General features: G+C 45.1%; 1 pseudogene; it reads right to left on the bottom strand.

Annotated features, from left to right (window-relative positions):
* Positions 1-235: 235 nt before the first annotated feature.
* On the bottom strand, positions 236-21,694 carry LOC143131809 (alpha-2-macroglobulin-like protein 1; annotated as a pseudogene).
* Positions 21,695-21,947: the final 253 nt, after the last annotated feature.

The raw sequence follows: 21,947 nt of genomic DNA, 5'->3' as shown, positions 1-21,947 counted from the left end.
GCCCAACCAGCTACACCAGCAAAGACCAGCAATAGCTGGAAGAAAACCAGCAAAGACCAGCATAAGCTGGTTTCTAGCTGTTTTTTTCAGCAGGGATGTACGGTAATATTGTTTTTCATATTCTTTCATAAACATATAGTCTTCAACTGACAATCCTCCGAACAGTATGAACATGAGACAAATGCTAGGATTGCAGTATTTATTACAGATATACAATCTCAAAATCATCATGTCAACACATCAGCAAGTTAAAGGGTTGAAATGTCAAAATAATTTCCACTTAATGACCTCTTCCTTCAGCTGTCCCCTGACCTGCACAAGGGGAGGACACACACACACACACACACACACGTTAAATAGAATATTGGGACCTGTTGTGGTGATTGTTCTTTAGAGGACTCGGCAGACTAACTGACCTGCACAAGGGGAGGAGTACTCAGCCTCAGCTTGGTCACCTGATTGAGAGAGAGAGAGATTTCATTGGTCAGGGGCTTACTAGCACTGCTGTATCCATGGCAATGTAATTATACATATATCCATGGCAATGTAATTATACATATATGTAATGCTGGTCTTGGTCTATGGAGTCTTACTGGTCTGGTAGTAGTCATACACCTTGACCCCTGCTGGCTTCAGGTTGGTGACTGGCAGATCCTGTCGGATGGTCAGTTCGCAGTGAACAGGTATATCCTTTGGAACCTGTTTGGAAATCAAAAGAAACACATCACATCAGATGGACAGAGCGCAAGTAGGTGCAGCATGTTTCAGTGAAAACCAGGATTCTTACAGATGGCCTTACCTCTGACAGATACACAAGGATGTGGTCATCTTTGCTGTCGACTCGGTCCACAAACCTGCTGCCCTGAAGCTGTTAAAACACAAGAACATTATGGATGGTGCACACACACACCAACACAGCCTCCATCAGCAACATTATGGATGGTGCACACACCCCAACACAGCCTCCATCAGCAACATTATGGATGGTGCACACAGCCTCCATCAGCAACATTATGGATGGTGCACACACACAACAACACAGCCTCAATCAGCAACATTATGGATGGTGCACACACACCAACACAGCCTCCATCAGTAACATTATGGATGGTGCACACAGAGCAACACAGCCTCCATCAGTAACATTATGGATGGTGCACACAGAGCAACAGATGTAGGAGGGACATTGGACAACTTACTTTTTCAGTGTCAGCAGTGAACCCAGATAAGATTTTCACATCTATTATCGCCATGTTGGTGCTCTGCAGTGGTCCGTTATATCTGCACAAGAAAGGAGGAATAACTATTAGAACAGATGTGTATCTGCACAAGAAAAGAGGAATAACTATTAGAACAGATGTGTATCTGCACAAGAAAGGAGGAATAACTATTAGAACGGATGCGGTCAGACTAGTTCAGTCAAAGAGAACAGAAGCAGGCGTTGCATGGCGCTCCATACTGGACTGTGATGTGGAGGCTGAAGGCCTGCTGCCCATCGGCCTTGTTGCACTGTCCCTCAGTCAGAGGCTTGGCTTGAGTCGTAATGCTCAGGGTTGAATGTTTACTGGGAGTGGGGATGTTGTAGAAGAGCGCGACCTGTTACAGAAGAGATGTGAAGAAATGTCACAGACAGAGTATCCATCATCAATAGTTTAGAAACCGAGGAGAAGTTCTTTTCCACTGACCCCCACAGAAGCGCATGCAGAGCCCTTCACGTCCACTCTGTACTTCCCAGGAACGTGGCGCAGCGCCCCCTCCTGGTACAGCAGTGTGTTGAGCTGGTTCACATCAAACTGGTGTGTGTCGCCCCCTGCTGACCGCACGGTCACTGTGCTGGACCCATGTGGGCTGAAGACCTTGGTGGCGTACAGAGCCAGAGCCTGCAGCGCCACCACCGTGTCCTGAGAGAACACACATCCAGCCGTCAGCACACACGCACACACACCCAGCCGTCAGCACACACACACCCAGCCGTCAGCACACACACACACACACACACACACCCAGCCGTCAGCACACACCCACCCAGCTGTCAGCACGGGCAAACACTGAAGCTGGAGACCAGCACACACACACACACACACACACACACACACACACACGACGTTTAGAAAGGAAAGGTGTGTGGAGCACCTGTGTGGAAGAGAAGCCTCCATACGGATTCTGCTGCTTCACCAGCCAGTTGACGATCCTGGAAGCATAGCCCAAGTCTGCAGCCGTCAGCGCGGGTTTGGTGAGAACAGCTAACAGCACATAAGCGCTCGTCTCCACCGCCAGGGAATCAGCTTGCTCTGATGAGGACTGAGACCAGTGCAGGAGACTCCCTGAGAAGACATGAGCCGTATGAGATAAAGACACGAGCCGTAGGAGATTAGGAGATAAAGACATGAGCCGTAGGAGATTAGGAGATAAAGACACGAGCCGTATGAGATAAAGACATGAGCCGTACGAGATTAGGAGATAAAGACATGAGCCGTATGAGATAAAGACATTAGCCGTAGGAGATTAGGAGATAAAGACACGAGCCGTATGAGATAAAGACACGAGCCGTATGAGATAAAGACACGAGCCGTAGGAGATAAAAAGACACGAGCCGTAGGAGATGAAGGGAGCAGGTGCACGTGTTTGCTCATCAATGTCGGTTGTGGCACACTGCAGTGTCTCCTACCAGCAGAGGTCGCTACACTGTCCAAGTGTTTCAGCAGCTCAGCTCGGAGGTCTGCTTCCCCAGCGAGGCTGAAGGTGTAGGCCAGCAGAGCGGTGGTGTAGGTGTTGGAGCGCTTACTGGCGGAGGACTTCAGGAACCTCATGGTTTCTTGCTGAAGTAAAAAAATAGATTCTTTTTTTAAACCTTCTGGTCAAAGGTTATATTTGTCATGAGTGGTACAAAGGGGTATGACTTTCTAGTCATGTTCAGACAGCTATGGAAAAGAAAAAGCATCTGAATGAAACCTTTGATAGAGGAGATGGTTTGAGACAGATTTACCTACCGTAACAGTGCTCATATTCAGCTCAAGCATTGATGCAGCGATGTAAGCTGTTATTGTTACATCATCGCTTACACCCCCCTAGAACACAATGAAAAACCCTCATCAACACTGAAAATTCAGCATCCATCCCAAATAAGGAGTTTGTTTATGAGTAGCATCATACAGGTCAGACCTTCATTCTGTTGTTGAAGAGTTTCCCCTGCATATTGAAAACACCATCTGGTCGAAGGTTTCCTCCAAGCCAAGTGCTCGCATCCGTTATAACTTTTGGATCGATCAATGTAGATAAAGGACTTTGCTTTTCCAAACGACCTCAACACAAATGCAGTGAGCCTGGGAGAAGAGATGGACACAACGCTGAGTTTGCTTCTGTCCAGAGGTAAGAGCTGTGGTCTAAGCATTGTATGCAAGTCATTTTAATTTCTATAGCACATTACATTCCAAAGTGCTTCACAGTTAAAAAAGACAGAGTTTAAAAGATGATTCAAGCATCAACTACAGCTGACACCTCCAGACAAAAACAAAAGAGAGACAGACGTATAAATATACAGACAAAATACAAGTGGCATCAAATCCATAGTTCCACAGGCTCAGTGGCTATTAAAAGCAAGTCTGAAGAGATGGGTTTTTTTATTATATAATTACATTTTTGGTCTTTTTATGCGTTTAATGATAGGACAGTGGAGAGTGACAGGAAGTGAATGGGAGAGAGAGCAAGGGTGGGATCCGGAAAGGACCACGGGGCGGGAATCGAACCCGGGCCGCCGCCGTACGGTGCAGGTGCCCCAGCCAGTTGCGCCACAGCTGGGGCTGAAGAGATGGGTTTTTAGTAAAGATTTAAAAACAGTCACAGGTGATGCCGATTAGAGTTCCGGTGGTAAGCTGTTCCAGAGGCGTTGCATGGATACTGAAAGCACAGTCACCTTTCTGTTTGCGGGAAAGGGGTGTGTCCAGGCGTGCGTGGAATCAGAGCTAGTGAGTGGAGCTGAGCGGTGCGAATATCCCGCTCCTCGCTCAGGTGGCTGACCGCTCGGCCGCTCCTCGCTCCGGTGGCTGTTCACTCGGCCGCTCCTCGCTCCGGTGGCTGTCCACTCGGCCGCTCCTCCGCTCAAATGCACATCAGGCCGCTCCGCTCAATCTCGCTCCACTTCAAAATCCTCCCGCTCCAGTGAAATCGCTCCAGGCTCGCTCCAATTTAAAAGAGGGAGAAATAATCTACAAGCCGAATCGTCACCTTAGAAAACGTAAATCCCAAAGATCTAAGAGCAACGGCAATGTCACTATAGAACATTTATTGTAAAAGATAATGCAACACAGACAGTGCAACAACGAACAAGCTTGGTAACGTCAATACACATAAACCTAAAACTAAAAGGATCAGTGGGATTAATTGCCTAAATAATACAGGTTTAGCATCCAAGTTATACTTCAGCCTTAGGCTACTTGATATGAAGCATATTCTAATTGCTCACGTTTTTGCTCTCCGTAACGCTCATGTTTCTGCAAAATTCCACATCTTCTTAAATTCCAAAATGAATCTTTACTCACTGGAACCACCACATGGTTGTTCTTGCTCTAAATTATTAGCATCTAGTTATTTTGTAGGAATAGTACGCTTGTACAGTAGGCCCTAGGCTATGACTTTCAGTTTCCTTTTTTAAAATATTTAGCAACTCCATCCCTAACGAACTTACTATGGCCAATATCTTTGAAATGTAACGCTCTTGGTTTCATTCCGAAGACATGAAATCTGGGTGGATTTGGGCATGCATTTCCGCTTGGTGTGAGCGGAATCGGAGCGAAATTGGAGCGCAACAGAGGGGAAAAAGCGCTCCAACAAAATTCCATCCGCTCCGCTCCTCGCTCGGGCTCTGCAGCTCTGCGTGGGATGCAGATCCTAGTGCTCGTGATGGAGTGGAAAAGTTCAGCATGTTTTGGACATAACCGGGAGCACGCTCATTTAGTGATTTAAAAAAACAGTCAATGCCACTTTATACTGGATTGTACATTTAACAGGAAGCCAGTACACGGCCGGCAGTACTGGAGTGATGTGTTCCTGTTTCCTTGTCCTGGTAAGCAGTCTAGCGGTTGCGTTTTGTACTAACTCTTGCAAGAGATGATTCATCAACTCCAGTATAAAGGGCATTACAATACTGTCAATCTTAAAAGTGGCGCTTCTGTCCTAATTATGCTTTTAAATGAAAGTTTGACTCGGGTACATTCACAAGACGACCCTAGGTTGCATTTTGGTTAGAGTTACGCTTTATTAGCTTTAAAAACAGCCACCTGTTCAGTGCTCAGTGCAGATGAGGATCGGGGAGGATGCACTTGAGGCCGTAGAGGGGGAGGACCTCCTTGAGTGGCACTGTGACGTTTTAGTAGCCATGTGTTGCATCATGGGAAACGGCGCATTAAACGTTACTGATTTGTGGTCGGAGCATGCAGTATCTATTACATCAACCACGTCCAGATTAAAACCATGTGATAGAACATCAACAGTCTTGTGGTCTACAGGTGTCTTACTTTGTGAACCAGGATGGACTCACCATGTGTTTCCATCTCCTGTTCCAAACGTGCTGTATGCTCCATTAGGAAGCTTGTAGTTCAGCTGCCTCTGGTATCCTGTTGATTACTCATAATTATGTTCCAAATCACCAGCCACTTTATTAGGCACATGTGTTCAACTGCTCATTAACAGATATCTATTCAGCCAATCACATGGCAGTAACTCAATGCATTTAGGCATGTAGACGTGATCGAGAGCATCTGCTAAAGATCAGGGGCGTGTCCAGGGGCGTGGCCATGGGGAGGCACCGCTTCAAAAGAACGAAGTTGGCTTTAATAATATCAAATCAATAAAATTATCAATTATCAACAAATTTGATATAGAGGTAAACGGTGAAGAATATGAAATGTGGCACATGGAAATAATATATTTCTAGAGAGCTTTGTCTTCTGTCATACTTTGGATGTTGTAGGTATTGTTGTACCATGTAGTACAAAAAAAAAGAATCAAATAAAAAACTATGCTAAGTGTGTGTGTGTGTGTGTGTGTGTCCATACTTTTGACTGGTAGTGTATGCTATAAAGAATTAAGGCAATTCTGAAGGCAAAAGGGGTTCAACCTGGTGCTACAAAGGTAAATGGGAAATAGTCATTAGTCATGCCTACCACACAGAACTCTAAAGTTAGAGGTGCCATATTGTTCAGGGGTTCACTATCCAGGATGGATACATAATAATGAACATAGACATGTGCCCTCTACTGCCCTCTACTGTCAAAAGGAAGAGAACATCTCACCACTTTTGAGGAAATTGGTGGCCTTCTCCTTAATGTCTGCAGTGAGCTGGCCAGTGTTCTGCAGGTACTGCATAATGTAGATATTTGGGGAGAGGATGGCCATATTTTGCTCCCCACAACCATAAGGCATCTGCAGGAGGCTGTCGATGTTCTTCAGAGCGCGACCTATGATGTCTCCTGCAGGAGGCATGGAGTGTTGGACAAACATGGTTAGGATTTCAGCAGTCAGTCAGTCAGCCAATGTAAGGCTCTCTTGGACAAACATGGTTAGGGTGTCAGCAGTCAGTCAGCCAATGTAAGGCTCTCTTGGACAAACATGGACAAACATGGTTAAGGTTTCAGCAGTCATCCAGCCAATGTAAGGCTCTCTTGGACAAACATGGTTAGGGTTTCAGCAGTCAGTCAGCAAATGTAAGGCTCTCTTGGACAAACATGGTTAGGGTTTCAGCAGTCAGCCAGCCAATGTAAGGCTCTCTTGGACAAACATGGACAAATATGGTTAGGGTTTCAGCAGTCAGTGAGCCAATGTAAGGCTCTCTTGGACAAACGTGGTTAGGGTTTCAGCAGACAGTGAGCCAATGTAAGGCTCTCTTGGACAAACGTGGTTAGGGTTTCAGCAGTCAGTGAGCAAATGAAAGGCTCAATGTAAGGCTCTGCTGTGCATATGAAGCGTGTGTTGTATGTGACTGTTGGTACCTAGCACAGACACAGAGGCTCTGGCTGATCCCTTAACTACATCCCCTGGGAGGGTCAGCTCCACCTCCTCCGTCAGGGCGCCCCCTGTGGATACAACATGGAACTGAGTTGAGGGCCAAGCAGGCCAATGGCCAGTGGTCTAACACGAATAAAGGTCTGGCCAAATTACATGGACATAACAGTGCATGCAAGAATAGCATCAGTTTCCTTTTAACACAAGAATCTATTAATACATTCCATAGAGTATGCATAAGGACAACACGTGAACTATAGATACAGAAGATTGGAGCTCACCCTTTGGACATAAGAGCAAGCTGAAACTTCTAACCCTCTCGGTTCCTTCAGCCTTACAAGAGAGAAGTTACAGATGTTAGAAGTGTGATTTTAGCTCTAGAGGTTCTTTGGAGATTTTCTTGGGACTTCAAAATGACTGATCTTGTGCAGGACTACTGGCAGGCCTACCTTGACCTTGAGGGAGCGAGTGACTGCGTCTACGCGGCCTCTCTCTGGGACGGTCACCACTTCATTGCCACACAGAGTCTGGGACGGCCCAGCGGCCGCACTCACCGTCACGCTCATCTCTCCTGCAGGCAAGTTTCCCAGGTCAGCTTCAGCAGTGTCCACTACTACAGTGTCTCTACGCTCTCAGCATTACTCACAGAGTACAGAGAGCACCAGAGTCTAATAAAGTTACCCACTTTCCTTTAACTCTCTCAGCGTTACTCACCTAATACAGAGGGCACCAGTGTCCATTTGAAGGTCTTTCTCCCATCTGCACACAGACAGGAGGAGTACTGGCCATCAGAGGAGGGAGTCAGAGTGAAGTCTGATGAAGGGGTTGGAGTCACTGTGACCTACCAGAGAGGGATTTGAGTTTAACACACACTGTGACCTACCAGAGAGGGACTCGTTTAACAGACACACACACACACACGAGATGCAACGGTACACAGCTCAAGCTCAAGCACTAGCTCAAGTGCTTTTAACACCATGTCTTATTCTCTACATCTGACTATCATATGCATTTGTCATGTATACAGACCTTACTGTCCTGTATTGACCCTAGGCAGATGGGTCAGGCCCTTGAGTCGTGGATCTGCTCGAGGTTTCTTCCTATATGTATCTCCAATTCTAGGGAGTTTTTCCTCGCCCCTGTTACCCATGGGCCTCTCTCTTTCTTTTCTTTTCTTCCTTTCTTTCCTTTTTCTCTGATTGCCTACATTCTGTAAAGCGCCATGATACATGTGTAATGTTTCGGCGCTCTATAAGCACAATAAATTGAATTGAATTACACAGTATATTATTGAACAGAGCCATATATATATATATATATATATAAAAAGAGTTAGGACAACTCAAATCATGGGCACCATGTTTCATACCAACGTCGAATGATTCTACAATGTAACCCTGTGGGGCGAATACGGTATGTTGAAATAAAAAGCTAGAGAGGGAATCGAGTTTCACACACACACACACACACACACACACAGTTAATTAAGTAATTCAATCAGAACACACTTTGGCTACCAGAAGGTTCAAAGTCCTTATGCTCAGAGCATGATCTGTTGCTATACCATGATGCACTGGGGCAGGTAATTGAAAACTGTTGCAATACCATGATGCACTTGGGCAGGTAGTTGAAAACTGTTGTAATACCATGATGCACTGGGGCAGGTAGTTGAAAACTGTTGCAATACCATGATGCACTGGGGCAGGTAGTTGAAAACTGTTGCAATACCATGATGCACTGGGGCAGGTAGTTGAAAACTGTTGCTTTGAGCTCAAAGGTCTCTCCACGGATGATGGAGTAGGGCAGGGAGAGCTCCAGGAAGAAGGGCTGGAACACAGTGAGCTGAACTGGGGGGGCCAGACCGAAGCCCTGGGGGGACAGGCAGAACGCCTCCATCTCCCAGGTGGTGATGGTGTCAGGGACAGTGAGAGGGACTTGTGTTTCTCCAGACCCCCTGTGAAGAGCAACGTTAGAGCAACGTTAGAGCAACGGTGATGGGGCTGGATATGGGGAGCAACGGTGATGGGGCTGGATATGGGGAGCAATGGTGATGGGGCTGGATATGGGGAGCAATGGTGATTGGGCTGGATATGGGGAACAATGGTGATGGGGCTGGATATGGGGAGCAATGGTGATGGGGATCTAGTGCTGGAAACAGGATCCCTGATTCTACGTGGCCACTTACCCGACCTCTGCCAGTTCCCAGATCCACGTCTCAGGGAAGATTGTACGAACAGTCACACCAACATTGTCCGGCACTGAAGCAACTGGTGCAGCATTTGCAGCAATTGCTTTACCTGCTGCAGCAATTGCATACCCTATTAAGGAGAAACAAAATCATAGGCCACCTCGGGATACCCCATCAAGGAGAAACAAACTCCTACAACATGTGCAGCAGAGTCCTGTAGTAACTGCCCTCTCTGCTCCTGTGCAGCAGAGTCCTGTAGTAACTGCCCTCTCTGCTCCTGTGCAGCAGAGTCCTGTAGTAACTGCCCTCTCTGCTCCTGTGCAGCAGAGTCCTGTAGTAACTGCCCTCTCTGCTCCTGTGCAGCAGAGTCCTGCTCTCTGCTTTACAAATGGCTTGGAGGCCTTCGGAGAGGCTTGGGAGCCATTGTTAATTGCTATGGCGATGGCATTGACACAGGACTGTAGTGTTAATTGCTATGGCAATGGCATTGACACAGGACTGTGTAGTGTTAATTGCTATGGAGATGGCATTGACACAGGACTGTGTAGTGTTAATTGCTATGGCGATGGCATTAACACAGGACTGTAGTGTTAATTGCTATGGAGATGGCATTGACACAGGACTGTGTAGTGTTAATTGCTATGGAGATGGCATTGACACAGGACTGTGTAGTGTTAATTGCTATGGAGATGGCATTGACACAGGACTGTGTAGTGTTAATTGCTATGGCGATGGCATGGACACAGGACTGTAGAGGTCCTGTCCTCTCGACTAAGTCAGAGTTTGGGACACCGTCCCTCCAGCATACGCCCAGTATGGATCAAAGGCCGCGGAAATGGAAGACATGGAGGTGATGTTCATGCATCACACTTCATGCGGAGGAAAAAGAGGCCAGAGCAGCTGACGTAATCAGAGGCCTTGGTCAATGGTCAGGTCTACAAACACCAAGTAAAATGAGCCTCATTGTTAAATTAGGTTACAGTGTCTCAATTCAAGGTCTACAGTGTGTTTCATGTTTAAGTGCTCTTACGGAATCCCTTGTGGTACGTCTCCCCCCGGTACAGTAAGCAGTCTGGTGTCCCTAAAACCAGGTTAGTTACAGCCTTCAGCCCCAACCTCTAAAACAGACAAAGACGCAAAACCAGGTTAGTTGCAGCCTTCAGCCCCAACCTCTAAAACAGACACAGACGCAGATAGACTCCTCCTTCACAGATATTATGGACATTAGGATATGGACTTATTCTGTGTTCAAGTGCTTATTTTTCAGACCTGGAAAACTGCAAAGGCATCAGTTGCAGAAGATCTCCGAGGTCTCACTTTCAGACACTCTACTGGATCTTCAACTTCATAATCAACAAACGAGTCCATCGGTGGTAACAGATCAAAAACCTGGAGGGGAAGAGGAACGCATCATCACCCCCCTCCGCTCATCAGTTATCATTACACACCCCCCCCCCCCCTCCTCCTCCTCCTCCTCTCTTCAGGCCGTAATGGGCAGTAACACATATGGGCATCAGAGGCCCGGTCCCCTCTGGGTCAGATCTATGTCGTCATGGTGCTGGTAACCTTGTCAGCGTTCAGTCGTTTCCCAGGTTCCAGGATGTAGATGCTCTGATCCACAGCGCTGAGGCCGCAGAGAGAGCCAGGCTGAGCAGACAGCTGCAGGGAGCTCTTCTCTCCAGGAACCGATTTAGGGGGGGAGAACTGCACCGACACCTGTGTACACAACAGCATATTATCAACCAATCACAGAGCAGCAGAGGAGGACAAAGACAACTTTCCACAACCTTCATCTAGCGTGCTACCATGACAACAACATGCTCTACTGTGCTACCATGACAACAACATGCTCTACTGTGCTACTATGACAACATCATGCTGTAGTGTGGTACCATTACACCATTGCACTGTAGAGTGCTACCATGACAACATCGTGCTGTAGTGTGCTACTATGACAACAACATGCTCAACTGTGCTACCATGACAACATCATGCTCTACTGTGCTACCATGACAACAACATGCTCTACTGTGCTACTATGACAACATCATGCTGTAGTGTGGTACCATTACACCATTGCACTGTAGAGTGCTACCATGACAACATCGTGCTGTAGTGTGCTACTATGACAACAACATGCTCAACTGTGCTACCATGACAACATCATGCTGTAGTGTGCTCCCATTACACCATTGCACTGTAGTGCGCTACCATGACAACAACATGCTATAGTGCGCTACCATGACAACAACATGCTGTAGTGTGCTCCCATTACACCATTGCACTGTAGTGCGCTACCATGACAACAACATGCTGTAGTGTGCTACCATGACAATATCATGCTGTAGTGTGCTACCATGACAACATCATGCTGTAGTGTGCTACCATGACAACATCATGCTGTAGTGTGGTACCTTGGTTATGAAGCACTTCTCCGTTGAGAAGGTTTTGCTGTCAGCCAGGACCGTCTCACTGGGTAAGACACAGTAGGCCAGGACCTGCACTGAGGGGGCCATCTCAGCACTGACGGACAACTGGAAAGAAACCTCACCCTGAGTTACTGGTGGAGAACCCTTCACTGAAGCTTCAGCAAAGCCATGATGAACAATCTGTCCTCTTGATAAAACCTGCAACAAACAAGGAAAACTAATGACATAAAGTATTCAAATGACTTTAGATGTCTGGAATGGAACCTGTATTCCACATACCATATAAATGACATCCACAGAGTCTGCGTTGAAAGTCTCCCCAGTGAAGGTGTACTTAATGGTGATGGGTACGTCTTTGCCACACTGAAGAGCACCATTTATTTTGTCATCTATTATGGACAGAGAGCTGGATGACGCCGAGTCTGGAGATGCTGTTCTTAATCTGGACACAGACTTTGATTCCGAGTCATAGTATGGGGTGTTATATGGTCTGTATGTGTCGGTGTCTGTAGTTAGGCTGGCCTGGAAAGGAAGAAGCATTAGAGACGAGAAAGGAGGAATGCCTGGATCTTCCACAAAGCACCGTCACAACTACACTAGCACTAGCTTGTGTACGACCTACACATCACACGCCAACACAAAGATTCAACTACACTAGCACTAGCTTGTGTAGAATATACACATCATGCACTCACACGCAGAGACTAAAATATACTAGCATTAGCTTGTGCACAATCTATACAGAACACGTTCACATAGACACTAGACGTAGCTTTTCTGCAGTGCATTCACTGATTTTTCCAGAAGACCAGCTTACAAAGAGCTCAAAGTCCCCTGGGAAAGGAGCTGTGTTGAGGGAGAACTGACTGTAGTGACCAGCTTACAAAGAGCTCAAAGTCCCCTGGGAAAGGAGCTGTGTTGAGGGAGAACTGACTGTAGTGACCAGCTTACAAAGAGCTCAAAGTCCCCTGGGAAAGGAGCTGTGTTGAGGGAGAACTGGGCCACTCCAGCGGAGTCTGTGGTCAGGTTCAGCAGAAGCTTTGCATTCCATCTCGGACCTTTGAACAGATGGACCATCCTCCCAGCGATGCCAGTGTCATTGTAATGGGTCGCTTTGATCTGTAGAGAAAGGAAACGCAGTCAGTAGTGTTAATTTTGTCAACTATTTTTAATTTAGTCTTAGTCTTGTGACGAAATGTCCTTTTTAGTCTTTGTCATATTTAGTCATTCAAATATCATTTTTGTTAGTCAAATTTTAGTCGACTAAAAGTCTCGTCATTTTAGTCTAGTTTTAGTCAAAAGAAAACTAAAGGTATCTTAGTCTTAGTCAGTTTTAGTCAACACATTTTAGTCTTTTTTTTTTTAAAACAAATTATTTCTGATTACCATTTGAGTCAAATAGTGTTTCACACATCTCAATTTTCCAACAATATTGTGTCCACAGGGCTACTCGTCTGTTATAATTACTCATTCTGATTTTTTGTCAGTCAGTATGTTTACATGCACAGCTGGGATTTGACCATAGACAGTAAAAGATTTGACTGGACCACTGTCATATTCGTAGACCAGTGTTTCTCAAAGTGTGGTCCGGGGATCACTGGTGGTCCGCAAGCTATCCCAAGTAGTCCGCGAGCAGACGTGGTAAAATATAATATAGATGAGTTGTTTGCAATATTGAACCAACTGTAAAAACAGTTCTGCAACACTGTCTATGTAATATATGCCAGTTTAAATCATACAGTATGAATCCACACAATAAGCAAAGTGCAAAGACAATAAGCAAGGTGGTTCAGTGAGTAGGCCTATTGTGTAGACTATTTTTTTTTAGCTAGGGTTAGTTAAGTGGTCCTGAAACTGAAAAAGTTTGAGAAACACTGTCATAGGCCAAAGTATTAATGTTTTACTCCGCCTCGCTAGATGGCGATATGCGCCCAAACACAACACATTCCCCAAACAGACTCTCCATCTTAGCCATAGCTAACTTGCTAGCGAACTTACCATATTAGCTTACTTGCTAGCAAACTTTGCATCATCAGTCTAACTAGTTAAATAGTTGACATTAAATGATGAAAATTTCCATATGGACATTCTGGGGGATGTTAATTTGTATGAGAGAAGCTTCACACAGTGCACAACTGACTACCTGCACTTCTGCATGGACATTGTTGTTCCCACCAGAACTGTACGCTGCGTTCCCAACAACAAGCCTTGGATAACCAGCAATGTGAAGACCCTTCTCAACAGGAAAAAGATGGCGTTCAGAGAGGGGGACATGGCAGAGCTGAGGCGCGTGCAAGGGGAACTCAAATTCAAGCTGAAGGAAGCTAAGGAGGACTACAGAAGGAAGGTGGAACAGAAGCTGCAGGAAAACAACTTGAAGGAGACATGGGACTGCATGAAGGTTATCACTGGCCTGAAGAAGAACAGCAGCTCTGTGGAGGGGGACCTGGACAGGGCGAACCAGTTGAACCACTTCTACAACAGGTTTGACTGCCCTGCTCCAGCTCCAATGGTGGTGGTCTGTCCACCCTCACACCCCCTCAATACCAGCGCAACACTCACCTCCATCATCACAGGCTATCGTACCCCCACCATCACTGGATTTTGCACCCCTCCCCCACATGGCGATCACAAACAATGAGGTGACAACGACCTCAGTCAACAGCCATCAGACACACAGATCCCAGATGCACCCCTCCCCCTCCCCTCCCCTCCCCTCCCCTTACACCACTCACCATTACAAAAGATCAAGTGACAGTCCAACTTAAGAAATTGCGCAGCAATAAAGCAGCTGGGCCTGACAGACTGTGCCCAAGGCTACTCAAGGCCTGTGCTGCTGAACTGGGGGAGCCACTGAAGCACATCTTCAATTTGAGCCTACGCCTTGGACAAGTTCCAACACTGTGGAAGACATCATGTCTCACCCCTGTCCCTAAGAAGCCACACCCTAGTGAGCTTAATGACTACAGACCTGTCGCTCTCACATCACATGTGATGAAGACAATGGAGCGATTGGTCTTAGGCATGCTCAGACCCCAGGTACACCATGCACTAGACCCGTTACAGTTTGCTTACCAGGAGAAAGTGGGCGTGGACGATGCCATCACTTATCTTCTACACAGGACACATTCCCACCTGGACAAGGGGAAGAGTGCTGTGAGAATCATGTTCTTTGATTTCTCAAGTGCTTTTAACACCATCCAGCCCCTCAGATTGGGAGACAAGCTCTTGCAGATGGGTGTGGACGCTCACCTGGTAACCTGGATTACAGATTACCTGACCGAGCGACCACAGTTCGTCAGACTGAAGAACTGTCTCTCTGACACTGTGATCAGCAGCACCGGAGTGCCACAGGGAACTGTGCTCTCTCCAGTCCTGTTCACCCTGTACACATCTGACTTCTGCTACAACACCGAGTCATGCCACATGCAGAAGTTTTTCTGATGATACTGCAATTGTGGGGTGTATCAGGAACGGGCAGGAGGAGGAGTACAGGAGCCTGGTGGAGGACTTTGTGCAATGGTGCAAACTCAATCATCTTCAACTTAACACTTCAAAGACCAAGGAGATGGTGGTGGATTTCCGCAGGTCTAAGCCCACTCTGCTACCAGTCCACATTGATGGGGTCAATGTGGAGGTGTTGCAGCCACAGGGTTGCAGCAACAGCACGTAGACTAGCCTACAGGAAAGATGTTGCATATGAACTCATTCGGAATATTTTGAAAACGTAACAGCTAGATATTCTGTCTTCTCATTTTGTAGACAAAAATGGAGAGATTTTATCTTAGTTTTTATTTCATGCAAAACATTTCAGTCTCGTCTTTTTTCGTCAACAATAACGCATCTTAAGATAGTCTTAGTCAGTGTTTCAGGACATTACTGCCATCTCGTCATAGTCTCGTCTTAGTCATGAAAAAAAAGGTTGTTGACGAACATATTTCCTCTCGTCTCGTCTGACGAAATTAACACTAACGCAGTGTGACTTTGTGCTTTCCGCTGGCTAGTCTTTGCCACTGGTTCCAGAAATGTACCTCATAGCACTGATCAGACAAGACAACTGGCTGAATCTCCTTTTTTCGATCAAATCCTGCAACACCAAGGCCAGTGTCTGAATCACTTTCCCCTCACACAGCACCAAGATCAGTATGTGAAAATACTTAAAGGTACAGTCCATAAGTCTAGTGAAAGGTTGTTTGGCAAGATACCGGAGGCTGGTGGTCAAAAGTCAAAGGTATAGTCAGCAATTCTAGATGATGTCACATTCGATGGTATTTGAACCAAACACAAACAAAACATCAGAGAGGAAACTTTCCCCAAACTCAGTCCCCATTACCCAATAATACAGCAAGTACAGACCTAGACATGTGCTAACGTTATATTCAACCAAAACTAAAAACCCTCACCATATTTTGAACAAGCTCCATGTGCAGGGGAGGAATAAGACTACAGTTGACGGAGAGGCATTTGAAAGATGGAGAAGAATTTTAAATGACCGTAGTGCATGCATGGCAGATGTGTTTGCAGAGACGACCTTTTCACCTACCTTGCCCTCCATAACTGCCCCGTCCTCAATTACGTTTGGTGTATCAACAAAGGAGAGTTTCCCAAGAGAGAAGTCCAAATCTATGTTTTTGACCTCTGAACGACTGATACCTGAAGACAAAATGAAATATAGACAAGGAACCTTTGGTGGACAAACAGTTTACAAAAGGGTCGCTTTGGCTTACCTGTTCCTTCTTCAACTACTGTGGCCTTGAATATTAGGATATCCCTCAGTTTTTTGTTCAAGTCTTGCTGTGTAAATGTTGCCATATAGAATGCATAACAGCCACAGCCAGACTTGTCCATCTGTGGGCAAAACAAGCACAGTTACAATTAAACACTCCACAAACCTGCATCATCACAGCCTCAGGAAGTGTTTGTCAGTCTACTTCATAGCTGTCAAACATTGAGCGTTGAAAATAAGGGAGATCGATCATACAACAAAACTGCTGCACTAGCTAAACAAGGTGTAGAGCTAGGTCTACCGTTACTTGGCTTACAGATTGGCATCAAAATCATGCTCACAACAACCACGCTGTTATCTTAAATAGACTAATATCACCAAGTCGCCTTCAAGCAAGCAAAACAATGCTTTGAAAACATCTGCTTCGCTGGAAGGGCAAGGGGGTAGCAACAGGACAACAGTAGGCTACATAGACTGACAGGTGCGGTGGTAGGGCTAATGTTATTAAAATATTAGGATATTTTACGGGAAAAAATATTAAGATGGGAAGGCAGTGGGAAAAAAGTTAAAATAGGTCAGAAACCCAGAAAAAACAGGAGGGTTGACAAGTATGGTCTACTTGGCCCTTTAATCCCTACTGTTATAACTTCATTTTAAATGCAGAAATGAAATAAATGTGTGGCAAACATAAATGTTATTTTACATTTTAATGTTAATTTCGTTAATATCAAAATCAATCATATTGAGGCAACATTTACAGAAGAGTGAATAACTAGGATGTTGATCATTTAGTTTGGAAGTATATCTTTACCTCCACCAGTTCTTCCCAACATACTGATAGTGTGGGATCAACGCCATCGCCTCCTTGGATATCCGACTCTCGACACAAAGACAGAGTAGCCTTCCCTGGCACAGGCGCCCCAAACGTGTATCTGAGAACAGGGACAACACGGGATACAAGGTCACGGCCTACAAGGTCAAGGTCACGGCCTACAAGGTCACACAGCACAACGCTTAAAGGCTAAAAGACCACACAATCACAACGCTTAAAGGCTACAAACCAACACAATCACAACACTTAACAGGTGAAAACCTCCATCAACTGCAGCTGTACTGCAAGATGGGTGATGTGGCAGATGACACATTTACTTAGCTCCGTCACCAAACGACTATGGTCCTCTTGAATCTATGTGTCAGTGTATAGAACAAATCGACACCTGGATGTCTCAAATTTTTCTTCAGCTGAACAAAGAAAACATTGAAGTAATTATATTTGGTAAAAAGGAGGAAAGACTTTGCCACTCTCCTTGACACAAAAGGGTTTAAAGCAAAGGGTACGGTTACAAATCTTGGCGTATTAATTGACAGTGATCTAAATTTCAACAGCCACATGAAAGCGATAGCTAAATCAGCTTTTTACCACCTCAAAAATATTGCCAAACTTAGAGGGCTGATGTCAAAACATGATTTAGAAAAACTCATTCATGCATTTATCTCCAGCAGGGTTGATTACTGCAATGGACTGTTCACAGGCCTTCCTAAAAAGACTATCAAACAGCTTCAGGTGATACCAAAATGCAGCTAGGATTCTAACAAAAACTAAAAGAACTGGCCACATTACTCCAATTCTTAATTCTGTGACTTACTGGAAGCCAGTGCAGGGACTTGACTTTAAAGCACTACTACTTGTTTCTAAATCAGTAAATGGAGCAGGACCTAAATACCCATCAGACATGTCTCCATGGTCCCAGGTGAAAAACCTGTTAGTAAAACCTACTGGTTTTTGACATCAAAAAAGGCCCCAACTGTAGCCAGTTTTAAATATAGATTTAAGACCAAACTGTTTCTACATATTTATTCTACCTTGTCGTTTATTACTTTACTTTTTTTCTTATTAATTGTTCTTTATTTTTAAATGATTTTACCTTGTGCGTTTTATGTTTTCTTTCTATTATTCTTTACTTTTTGAGGAGAGCTTTGGGATGCAGCCCGGATCACTGTGTGAAGATGTATCCATTTAATGGCCGCTGTACTTCACCGGATCACTTTATTTGAAGATGTTATTGTTGTACTTCACCGGAGTTGCCCAGTTGGGGGCTCGTCGTCACTTTTGTCGTCACGTAGTTCATCTGTAGTCCATGTGGACTTTCATGTCCAGCAATTTTAATGTGAACTTGGGAATTTGCCATTTTTGTCAATTGAAATCTGCATATTCCACCATATTTTTAAGCAAACACAGTTGTATTGAAGATTAGTGAGCATATGTTTTAACCTTTGTTGTGGCATCCATGTTTTTCACACATTCTGACGGCAAAGCACATGAACACTCTCAGTGGGGAAAACAGCGTGATCACGGGGGCGGTCCCTGATACTCCAGGTGCCATAAGGCCTCCAGCAGCCGTGGGACCTCCAGCAGCATGGCCATGAACTTTAGAGGTCTACCCCAGAATTCTACACATCCCCGTGTCACTTCCTGAGAATGACCCGTCCCCGTGTCACTCACTTGGCACATGCTTGCAGTCGGATCTCTGCTGCTCCCACACTCACTGACTCTGGGCTGTTGAGCGTCACGTCGAACTTGGGCAAAACTGAAAGGAGGAAGAGACGCCATGGTAACAAAAAAACTGTCCTAAACGTGCCAGTTGGCTTTACACTATTCTTAAACATCCTAAAAAACATACTGACAAACCTGTATAGCTATACATATTATATATGTATAACATATTATATATAAACACAAACAAAGCTGTATAGCGTGTAACCTTTCTTAGGATTGCTCATCTGACAAGAACAGACTAAAAATGTTGTAGGCCAAATGTGTATCGAGTGAAAATGTCAGACTCATCACTTCATGGATTTGGTGGCTGTCCACCAAGACAGTTTTCCAACCCGTCTTCTAAATGCATGGATGACTTTATAACAGATATATTCTTGTGCTAAATATACAACCTTTTGTGGAACGTACATCTGCACATGAATGAGTGTGGAATGTTCATCTGCACATGAATATGAGTGTGGAATGTACAGATACATGAATGAGTGTGGAATGTTCATCTGCACATGAATATGAGTGTGGAATGTTGATCTGCACATGAATATGAGTGGAATGTTCATCTGCACATGAATATGAGTGTGGAATGTACAGATACATGAATGAGTGTGGAATGTTCATCTGCACATGAATATGAGTGGAATGTTCATCTGCACATGAATATGAGTGTAGAATGTACATCAGTTTGGAATGAAAGTGGGACTCTGGAGAAGGACTAGCACGAAGGGACACGCCCACTTTGGGACAAGAAGCCTCTGTCCATGCCGGGCTACCAGCACACAACACACACGTGTCACTCTAGACAACAACAACAACATACCATATTGTTTCACTTGAAACTGGTGCGACCCTGCGCCCTGCTCTCCGGTCACAGACAGCATGTAGTAGCCCTGGTCAGCCTCTGGGTTGAGGGCGTGAGACAGCTGCAGCATCTTACGCTCCGACGACACGTTCAGCCACTGGCCAATGGTGTTGCCACGGGGATCCTGAGAACGGCCAACAAGCGACAGAGTTTAATACTCTGATGAAACCGCACATTTTGAGAAAACAGAACTCTAAAACTTGTGCTGCTGTTGCAATTTCAGTCTACAAGCACTTTTTCCTTAGACTCACACAATATGTATGGTCAAGTTCAAAGGAATTTAATAAAGGATATTTAATAAAGGAATTGAAAGGAGAATTCCGGTGTGATATTGACCTAAAGTGTGTTGAAACATGATACCGAGTGTGAACGTATGTCTCATAGCTCACCTCGGCTTGTCCCCTGCACTCAGAAATCTGGCGCTAGTTAGCCAATGCTACCAACAGTGTTTCGTTGCGGTGCCTCGGGCATCGGCCTAGCCATGCAAATAAATCACTGTTTTACACCATTTACGAGGTTCAAAGTAGCTCCATACTTCATTGGTAGACTTGCGAGGGCCTTGACATTTAAAACGAGACATGGAGAACTTTGAAAAAGCACTGGTAGTTTATTTACAGACAGTACCTTAAGGAATTTTACCGTTCGATCACCATCTTGAATTTAGTCACGATAAGTCGAGCGACGAGTACAAACGAACAGGTATGATAAGGGATCAGATTCCAAAAATAATTCAGTGGAAATGCATGGATTCAGTTGCTTCCAGTAGCAGCAACTGGAATCCATGCATTTCCACGGAATTATTTTTGTGAGCTATGAGACATACGTTCACACTCGGTATCATGTTTCAACACACTTTAGGTCAAAATCACACCGGAATTCTCCTTTAATAAAGGATATTTTCAAGTGGAATATGAGATTACTGTATTAATCTACAGAATAATTCCGAGGGAGAAACACAGCATGGTGTGGGGGAGTAAACATAAAGGCACGTAAGATAGATAAATATAATATAAAACACCGTTATGTACACACCTCAAGTGTCACCAGGCTGTACTGTGGAGACAGAAGAGAAATGATTAGTGCTTTTTTATTTTTATTTAAATGATTTATAGTGCTTTATAGTGCTTTATAGTGTTGTTTTTTAAACACAGAGACCAGAATATTTGGAATGGATGGTGGATTTCCCCTTGGGGATCAATAAAGTATCTATCTATCTCTCTCTCTCTATCGATTACATAGCAGTGCATTGAACTGCTCCGAGCCGTTGGCAATTACAGTTACTAGGACCTACCAGTAGAGGGAGCCAGACATTCAGTTTGTATGTTGAATTACGCCTCAGAGAGAGAGGGCCAAACTCCCCAATATGAGCAAAAAAATACAGAGAAAAAAAGCACTCAGCTAAGAGATTCAGCCCACACACGTACATTTCCGTTGACTAAAGTAATTCACATGCCAGGTAGGCAGTTATGAGCTTGAGGCAGAGCAGCTTCAAAATCTGGCATTTCTTATTTTAAAGTCAAGAGCAGAACATGGGCAGTATGTGTCACTTAGAATATCAGAAACATGAGAAATACCCAGACTTCTGGTTTGCTCCGCCCCAAGTGACTAACAGACACCATTAAGGACCAATGATAGGCTTATTATCAGGCTTAATAACAGGGAGTACTTCACTACACAACAGTTCCTGAGGGGACGTCTACCTCACTACACAAGTCCCTGAGGGGACGTCTACCTCACTACAGTACAGCTCCCTAGAGGAAGTCTACCTCACTACAGTACAGCTCCTGAGGGGACGTCTACCTCAGAGGACGTCTACTTCACTACAGTACAGCTCCTTAGAGGACGTCTATCTCACTACACAAACAGTCAGAAAACTCAGCAGGACTCACCTTCTGCTGAAGGGGAATGAACTCCGTATCCATGGTAACCACTCTGAAATACACTGCAAGTGAGAATCAGAGTTAGAATCAGACCTCGAACTGGACCATCTGGGTGTTTACAACTGACTCTGCGACCACATGCAAGCGTCTATAGGAGGACATACCTGGGCTGTACATGCAAGCGTCTATAGGAGGACGTACCTGTTTGGCCTGGGCTGTATCAAGCATCTATTGGAGGACATACCTGGGCTGTATATGCAAGCGTCTAAAGGAGGACGTACCTGTTTGGCCTGGGCTGTATCAAGCGTCTAT

Source organism: Alosa pseudoharengus, unplaced genomic scaffold, assembly GCF_046254945.1.
Source record: "Alosa pseudoharengus isolate Yale_2024_CS ecotype anadromous, Long Island Sound unplaced genomic scaffold, YU_APseudo_1.1 YU_APseudo_1.1_scf_18, whole genome shotgun sequence".
NCBI classification, from domain to species: Eukaryota; Metazoa; Chordata; class Actinopteri; order Clupeiformes; family Clupeidae; genus Alosa; species Alosa pseudoharengus.
Note: the sequence above shows the minus strand (reverse complement) of the source record. Positions and strands in the feature narration are given on the sequence as shown.